This window comes from Pteropus alecto, unplaced genomic scaffold (genome assembly GCF_000325575.1).
Source record: "Pteropus alecto unplaced genomic scaffold, ASM32557v1 scaffold40, whole genome shotgun sequence".
NCBI classification, from domain to species: Eukaryota; Metazoa; Chordata; class Mammalia; order Chiroptera; family Pteropodidae; genus Pteropus; species Pteropus alecto.
The window spans coordinates 17,302,691-17,310,999 of NW_006431919.1; the positions used below are offsets into that span (position 1 = coordinate 17,302,691).

Sequence of the window (8,309 nt, forward strand, 5' to 3'; positions counted from 1 at the left end):
AATGCTCTCCTGCGGAACAAGCCGCCCCCTCTCCATCTGCCATCTGAAAACAAGTCAGAGACAAGGACAGCGGGCGGGGAGGGACTCTTCCTCCTCAGACCATCGTGTCCACGAGGAAGGGGCCATTTGTGAGGTGTCTGCAGCTGCACCCCCGGCTCCGTGTCTGGCACACGACGACGCCCTCAACAGGGTGATCAGATGAACCAGTGAATGAACGGACAGACTTTGCTAGAGTGCCTTTACTCTTGTAATTTTTAGGAAAAAATGACAGCGCTGGGTTTTAAGAAATATAACTGACAATAATTCGATTTCTAAAACTAGATCCCCAAAACTGGATTTATAATATATATGGAAGCTTACACAAGTGTTATTCAAAAGAGTGAAAACCTGAACACAGACTAAGTTGCTGCCAGAGCCCAGTTAGAGAATATAAGGTAAATGATGGCTCACCCCGACCCCGAGGTCATATGCAGCCCTGAAAAAGAACGGGGTCACGATCATATGTGCTAATTTGGGAGTTTGTCCATGACACGTTGTCCCAAACAAGGTGCTGACCGACCGAAGGGTATCGTAGAAGGTACAGTGTGATTCCGGAGCATCTTAAAGGAACCACACCTGTGTATGGGGTGTGCACATGCCACGGACACGGAAGAGTGTCTGGAGGGCTGCACGTCAAATTTCACAGTGACTCACTCCCCGGAAGTGGGATTTTGGTGGGAGCACTGCACTGAGGGGGCCTTACATTTTTTATTTTATGTACTTCTATTCTTTACAATATTTTTGATGAAGAGTATGCATCACTTTTACGGCTGAAATAGCTGATGTGCATATGGCAACCTTTGGGGGTGTCATGGGGTTTTGCTTTTGTTTTTTCTTAAGTAAAACCCAGTGGGGGCCAGGATGTAGTGAAGGGACTTCACGCTCCACGGGGTGGGGTGGAGGGGTAAACTGGTACAACCAGCATGAAGGGCACAGCAGCCCCAGCTACTAACAAAACCTGAAACACTGCACGAACCCAACAATTCTACTTCTGAGAACTCCCGAAGGCGTGCTTAGAGACTCAGACCCATGAACAGACACCCTCATCGCTGCATTTGTTAGAGACTGATATGGGAAGCCGCGTGAGACACCTAAATATCCAACTTTAGGGGTTTATCGGGTAAATTACAGTTTGTGCATGTGACGGAATGCAAGAAAAAAACCATTAAATCGTCGTGTTGACGAGGAATATTACTGAGAACTTAGCAGGTGTACAGTGCCGTGCAAAGGGACTCACGCCTCTCGGTTACATCTGCCTCTGCATATCGTTTTGCGTGTCATCTGCATATATATTCCCTTGCATCTTTTTTCTATGATCCTGTGGGGCAGGGAAAATTATTATCCCTTTTTTACAGATGAGGACACTAAAGTTTAGAGAGACTGAGTAACTTGTAGATGTTCACTCAGCTGTAAGGACAGATATGACACGAAGTCTATGCTCTTTTCTATCACCTGGTCACCTTCTGTGCACGGGACTGGGAGGAAGCGTACAGGGGTCCATGCTGGAGAGATTAGGACTTTAATTTCCTTCTTTGTGGGTCCACTCATTCCAAATTTTCTACAGAATTGTATCTGCCTCTACACTCATTTATATATATACACATTTCCTGATTACCAAGGCAATGATGCTTATCGAAAGCTCAAATCTTTACAGATTAAAGTCTCCAGAATCCTGGCAGAGATATACTTAAGAGTTTGCCACCTAGAGCTCATCTGTATTTATATATATAAATTAAAATTACGTATGTAAAGTAAAATGCTATAACGTTAACGCATTTGGTACTTTTAAAATGTGAAATCAGATTAAACATACTATTCTTCAACTTTTCTTTTTCTCTTCACAGTAGGTACGTACACTCGTCCCCTGGACAATGTGGGTTTGGGGGCGCAGTCAAAAACCCACATGTAACTTTCTGTTACAAAAATCCACATGTAACTCATCTGTCGACTTTACAGTTCGCCCTTTGCATCCACGGATTCAACCAACCCTAGCTGAAAACAGCAGCTGTGAACACTGTTTAGTCTGCGGTGGAGATACCTGTTCCCAGTCGGCAGGCGGTTGAATCCACGGATGTGAGACCCGCGGATATGAAGGGCCAACTGTATTTCCTGAAAACACTCCACGTCTAAGTGGCCCTGCCCAGTTCCAAGCCATATGGATCAAGGATCAACTGTACCTCTTCATAAGGGATTACACGTTTGCTACAAGGCAATTTTCAACCTGAAAAAGATTCCATCGTACAATAGAAAGATTCCATCGTACGATAGTGCCATAACTTATTTAATCCCTACTGGGGTACACTTGAGTCATTTCTGATTTCATGCTGTAAACATTGTTGCTGTGAGTATCATTGTACGTATCTTTCTACACGTGTATTTATATCGATGATTACACACACAGTGTGAAATGCATTATATATTACACATACACACAAGCAGTGAACTTAGACTATAGGAAGATATGTGAGACTCTCTCATCTGTCGACTTAACTGTAAGCAACCAAAAGAATCCAAGATAAGAGTAGTCTTTCCAGACAATTCCAGGCCAATTAAAGCCAAAACACTGTCCCACTGTAGGTCTGCACCCCTCCCCCCAGCAGACCCTTCACCCCATGCCCGGCGAGTATGTAGCCCAGTGAGCCGGGCTCCCCTCCAACCCTAGGTGTGAAACCTTCAGGGTGGTGCTCAACCAGGGCTGGTGCCACGTGCCCCAGGAAGTGTTTGAGAATGAATGGGGTGGTCTGGTTGTCACAAGGAACGAGAGTATTCCTAACAATTAGTCGGGAGACAGGCAGGGATGCTAGACAAAAACTACACGACACAAACGCTCCTATCCAAACTGCCAGCAGCGACCCTGTGGACAAACACGAGCCAGGGCCCCCATGGTACAGACGGGGAAGTGGAGCCTCAAGAGGGTTCGGGACCTGCTACATCTTGGGTGGGGACGGCAGGACGCAAGGCTCAGACACCCCAGCCTGGAATCCCAGGGGCCTCCTTTCTTCCAGTTACAGCAGCCGGCAGCACGTCCGGGCTCATTCCGAGGCGGGCTTCCCCAGAGCAGCCGAGTGACTTCTCTTAATTATCGGGCCCATCTGCCTTCCCAAGAGTGCCATGGCGACGGTGCCTGGCAGGGACCTGAGAAGACCCTACTGTGACCTGAGACGAGCTGCCTCATCGTTTCCTCATCTATTAAAAGAGGATCATATCGTGCAGCCAAACGTAAGACCGGAAGAGCAACTCTATTTTTCTGTTCCTTTTTTATTCTTTTTTGTTGTTTTTTGTTTTTAAGACAACTAGATATACACGACCACTAACGAAGCCTTTGTTTTCCCGTTCATTCCCGTTTTCAGCCTCCTACCCCCACTGCCTTCATTGACACCCACATCACCCTGTGTCCTTCTGGTATCTTCTCCCTCAACCCCAATCGCAAATTCAGCCCTTTTTTCTCGCTTCTCACCCCTCAATGCTTCCGCCTCACTCACTCCCCTTCGTCTGGGCCTCTGTTATTCCAACAGGCTGGACTAGTCCGTGGTGGACAACAGTTTGCCCTCCTGGCCGGTCCAAACCCTCTCCTTCTGGAAAACCATTGTGTCCATCCCACCACTATGCCGCCCTCATTCTCAGAGACTGGCCATGAGCCGGGCCTATCAGAGAAGCCCCTCCTTACTGGGCCTCATTGATTGGTCCAGGGATCTGCACCTGAGCCAAGCTGGGCCAATCAGAGCCCTCCACTGAAATTACTGACTCTGAGATCGAAAACGGTGAGGTTCAGTTCATCCTGCAGGAGAAAAAGTAAAACTTGACCTTGCCAGGAGCTCCGCGGAGGGGGCTGGTCTGACAGCCTGACCAACACGCACGAAGAGGCACACACTAGACAGTCGAGGCAGCATTTGTGTTCCAGGGAACAACTCACCTCGATGCCCAACTAACTAGCTGTATCTCTTCCCCGACTCAGTTCCATACACCATACACACGCATTCTCCTGTCTACCTTTCTCACAGGAGATGGTTTTTACCATGTGCCACCAAAAGAGTCTCAAAGAGGGCAGTGGTTAAGCAGGGGAGCTCTGGAGGCAGCTGTGCTGGTCGGAATCCCACTGTTCTTACCAGCTGTGTACCTTGGTCACATTAACCTCTGGCTGCCAAATCCCTCCTCTGTAAAATGTTATCCGTGGTCTCTGAGGATTAAACGAGTTACTACTACATATCAAACACTGGCTTAGCACATGGTAGCCATAGTGAAAGAACCAGGACCTCAGCCTGCAGAAATTCTGGGTTGGGGTCAAGGTCGGGGAGAGAGGCGGGTGACTGGTTCCTGCCAGGCCCGCCTGCCAGGCCTGCTGTACAACAGGGGGCCTCTGGGAATTAGGGGTCCTGCAGGAAGCATAAACCGATAAAGTAATGGCAGTGCTGGAAGCTACTGTTTACTGAGCACCTACTATGTGCCAGCCTCTGTGCTGGCGCTTTGACTTGGAGACCAGTTCAGACTTCTGTGTAGAACTTGAAAGGCCCCAAAAGTTGTGAGATTTGCCTCCCGTCTTCAGAGAGGTCGCTGTGGGGAGAGGGGCGCACAGGCTCTTTGGAGAACAGGGAATGTTCCTTCTAGCAGCAGCTGCTCTGAGACGTTCCTCAGCCCGGGAAAGGACCCTGGCACTTCCTGGGCCTCTGTGACGTGCTGGGCACCTTACGGCTGCTTTGCACGCATCACCTCGCTAAACCGTCTCACCAGCTCTGAGGCCAGAACTATCGCCCCACTCTGAGTTTGAGAGCCTGAGGCTCAGAAGGGTTCGCTGGCTTGCCCAAGGTCACCCACCACCAAATGGCAGATCCGGGACAAGAACACAGACTGGACCTCCAAGTCCACATCTCGCTTAATGTCCCAACTGTCTCGGGGCAGCAGACACTGTTCTTTTCTCTCTCTGCACAAGTGGATTCCCAGCGGCCACGGAGAACTGCTTCCGGAGCTGGAACCTGTGCTTTACTCAAAAACTCTCAAATGAATCGCAAAGGAAACTAGAAATTCTTGACAGAAGTAACTATTTACCACAAGGAAGAAGCAAAACGCCTCGTAGCAGAGAAGGACGTGACCCTGAGCCTCTCTGGGACAGCACTGTGCACACTTCACCCCCCTGGCCGCAGCAGCCCTGAAAGGCTGGTCTGTTGTTACACGCGTTGTACAAATGAGAGAACGGAGGTTTGGATGGGTAGGCGTGTTCCTCCAGCTCGGAAGTGGCAGAGCCGGGATCTGAACCACTTGTCTGTGTCTAGAGCCTCCGCTTCCTGCTCAGCTCACCCGGCTGCTCCTCGTTTACTCGCACTCTTGAGAAGCACGGACTTTGTCTCCAACAGGGTGGCGTCCTTGCTTGGGAGAAAGATCTGCCCGGCATTCTTAGGCCTCCCTGAGTCTCGTAAGGACACGGGGAGGGGAGGCCTCCAGAGGCCCAAGACGGTCCCAGGAAGCCAGGAGGAGGCAGGCAGATGGCCAGCCGCCTCTTGGCCAGGCTGCAGATTCCGGCCGAGGAAGGAGAATTTTCTAAAACAGAACGACGGGCCTGGCAGGCGTCCACACCGCGGCTCCAGGGCCCCGCGGGAACTACGTAGAGACCTGCACATTCCACTGTCCCTGAACGTTTTTTCCTTCTTAATTGGTTTCCTGGTTTTCCCAACTGCACAGGTGGACTCACTGGGAACCTGAGGCACCCACGTGCTTTAGGTTCAGAAGGAAATCCTGGAGTCCGCCTGCACGTCACGCCCTCCAGCCCTAGGGGGCGCTGTGGGGAGACAGCGCGGGAAATGAGAACCCCACAGGACACCTCTCCGCCCAAGGCTGCAGGGACCCTCCCCCATCCCTGTCCCCGAACCCAGGGCTTCCTGCTCTGACCAGCCCCTCACCTGATCCTGACCCAGGTTTTCTGCTGCCTGCAAGTGATCAGTACCCAAAGGCTGACCCGAAGGCTTCCCTTGGATTCCCCAGGGCACTGAGACTGTCTTCTGCGCCCCAACCCGATACTCCCTGAGCCTCGAGGGCCCTCCCTGACCCTGACCCAGCCCGGCCCTGGCCTCCCGCCCTCTACTCTTCACTGAGCCGGCCCAATGGCAGCTGCGGGGCCAGGAAGACCGAGTCCAAACCCCGCTGCTTCTCCCTCGGGGTCTGACCCGGGCATCGCATCTCACTGCGGACCTCGGGGTCCTCGCGGTGCTGGGTGTGGTCTCCACCCAGCAGCGCCCCCTGGGCTGTGGGTAAAACGAGATGACGCCTAGAACGTGCCTGGTCTGCGGCTGGCACCGAGCGGGGCCTTCACGAACCCAGTGAATGTGCGCTGTTCTCTTTATCTTTAGAATCGCTCCTCCCAAAATACCACTTCTCACCCCCAAGGCTCCGCCCACTAGGCTCCCTCTTCCGGGCCTGCCCCGCACAGCCTGGCTTACCTGGCAAGTCCCTGTCCACCTTTCACAGCTCAGCTCAAACAATTACCTCACCTAAGCCTCTCCTACACCCCGAACCCCAGGCCCCAGTGGGGGAACAGAACGCCCCAGCCCTGACGCTCCCACGGGTCTCCCCACGGGCCTGGGAACTCCGCAGGGAAAGGACGGAGTCGGAGTCTCGTTCTCTTCCCGTCTCCAGACCCAGGGCAGGCCTCGGGGCACAGCAGACCCGTGATGAAACACCAGTAATTGTGGGGGCCTGTAGGGAGAGCTTCCTGCACACACACCTCCTCGTCACCGACATCTCCTCGTCACCTACGGCATACACATCTGCTCCTGACTTTCTACCCGTGTATCTTCTTGTAAGTGGCATCGCAACCCTCCGAGGGCGGTTTTATCATCACCCCACTTTACAGACAAGGAAATGAAACGGCAGGTTACGTGACGCATCTAAGCCCACAGAGCCAGAAGCCGACTTGGGGTGTGAACGCAGGTCCCTCTGACCCAGACCACCTGCGCTTAAGCACGCCACCTAAGAGAACATGGAGATGCAGCGGAGCCCCTGGGTCCGACCCTGCGAGCATCTGGCCTTCTAGCCTCAGGACACAGAGCAGAGTGTGGCTTGCTCATGCCCCATGCAGGAGACCCCTTCGCGTGCTGCTTCAGGCAGAGCCACCCGACCTCTGAGCCACAGAGCACTCCTAACTTTGGGCAGTGAGGGTCGCGAGCAGTGGTTCTCAAAGCGTAGGCCCGAGACCAGCAAGCCTCGGCTGGGAGCTTGTTTGAAATGCATGTTCTCAGGCCCCACCCCAGAAGTGCTGAGTTGGAAACCCTGGGGGCTGCGCCCAGCAATCTGGTGTTAGGGACCCCCAGGGGACTGAGATGCACCAGATGAGAGACCCAGGCCTACTCTAAGCTGCCAGCTCCAGGCACGCGTGGAGGTGAGTGCAGTGATGGGGGCCGGCCCTGGGAAGTGAGCCAGTGACCCTGGGGTCAGCCCCGGCTCCGGCAGCTCTGTGACCCTCGGCAGGTCCCCGCCCCGAGTTCCAGATGTGGCCGCTGCCCTCCTGCTGCAGAGGATGTTGCACTTCTGCTCCAACCCTCACGACCATCGCTGCACCTCTCAATCATGGGGACTCAACGGTGGTGCAGGCCCTTGCGGCCGTGATAAAGATGTTCCTTAAGGAGACGAAGGCCACCACTAGAGGAACTCCCAATAGTGACACTTCTGTGTTGGAAGGACGGGGTTTGGGGGTGGGGGTTGCCGATGAATAAACTATATAACTATCAGAGGATGTCAGTGGAAATGGAATTAAATGTAGTCAAACTGGTAAGAAAGCACCATCTCCCTAAATCCTCTATCTGCACATCCTTCCCCTGGCAGAGATGCACGCCGAGGTGTCGGGTGTGACAAGCAGGGCCAATGACTCCTGTGCATTTCTGGGTGAGACTGGAGGCACTTTCTGGCTTCCTCTCTTACACCTTCCTGTACTATGTGAATTTCGTATAGTAAGCAATATTATTTTTCATCGAACAATAAAACCCGCTACTTAAAAACAGCTTTAGAGGCATATTATTTAGCAGTGCAGAAGGAAACATGAGGAGAGTTAAAAGAGATGTCCTTGGGATGGACGGGGAAAGGACACGGTGGTGACACAGGACACGTGTGTGTTATGTTGGTTTTAAAAAACTTATTAAAAATACAGAGAGATTCTGGCACAGGGTACGACGCAGAGGAACCTTGAGGATGTTAAGTGAAATAAGCCGGTTACAGAAAGACAAACAGTGCGTGATTCCACTTACACGAGGTCCCTAGAGGAGTCAGATTCAGAGAGACAGAAAGCA

At 52.3% G+C, this 8,309-nt stretch overlaps 1 protein-coding gene and 1 long non-coding RNA gene across 2 annotated transcripts in view; both read right to left on the reverse strand.

The window, feature by feature from the left end:
• Positions 1-8,309, reverse strand: part of STK10 (serine/threonine kinase 10) — an 88,744-nt gene that overhangs the window by 37,109 nt on the left and 43,326 nt on the right. The gene's annotated exons all lie outside the window — the stretch shown is intronic.
• LOC112475235 overlaps positions 1-8,309 on the reverse strand; it is an 11,169-nt gene that overhangs the window by 2,179 nt on the left and 681 nt on the right. The gene's annotated exons all lie outside the window — the stretch shown is intronic.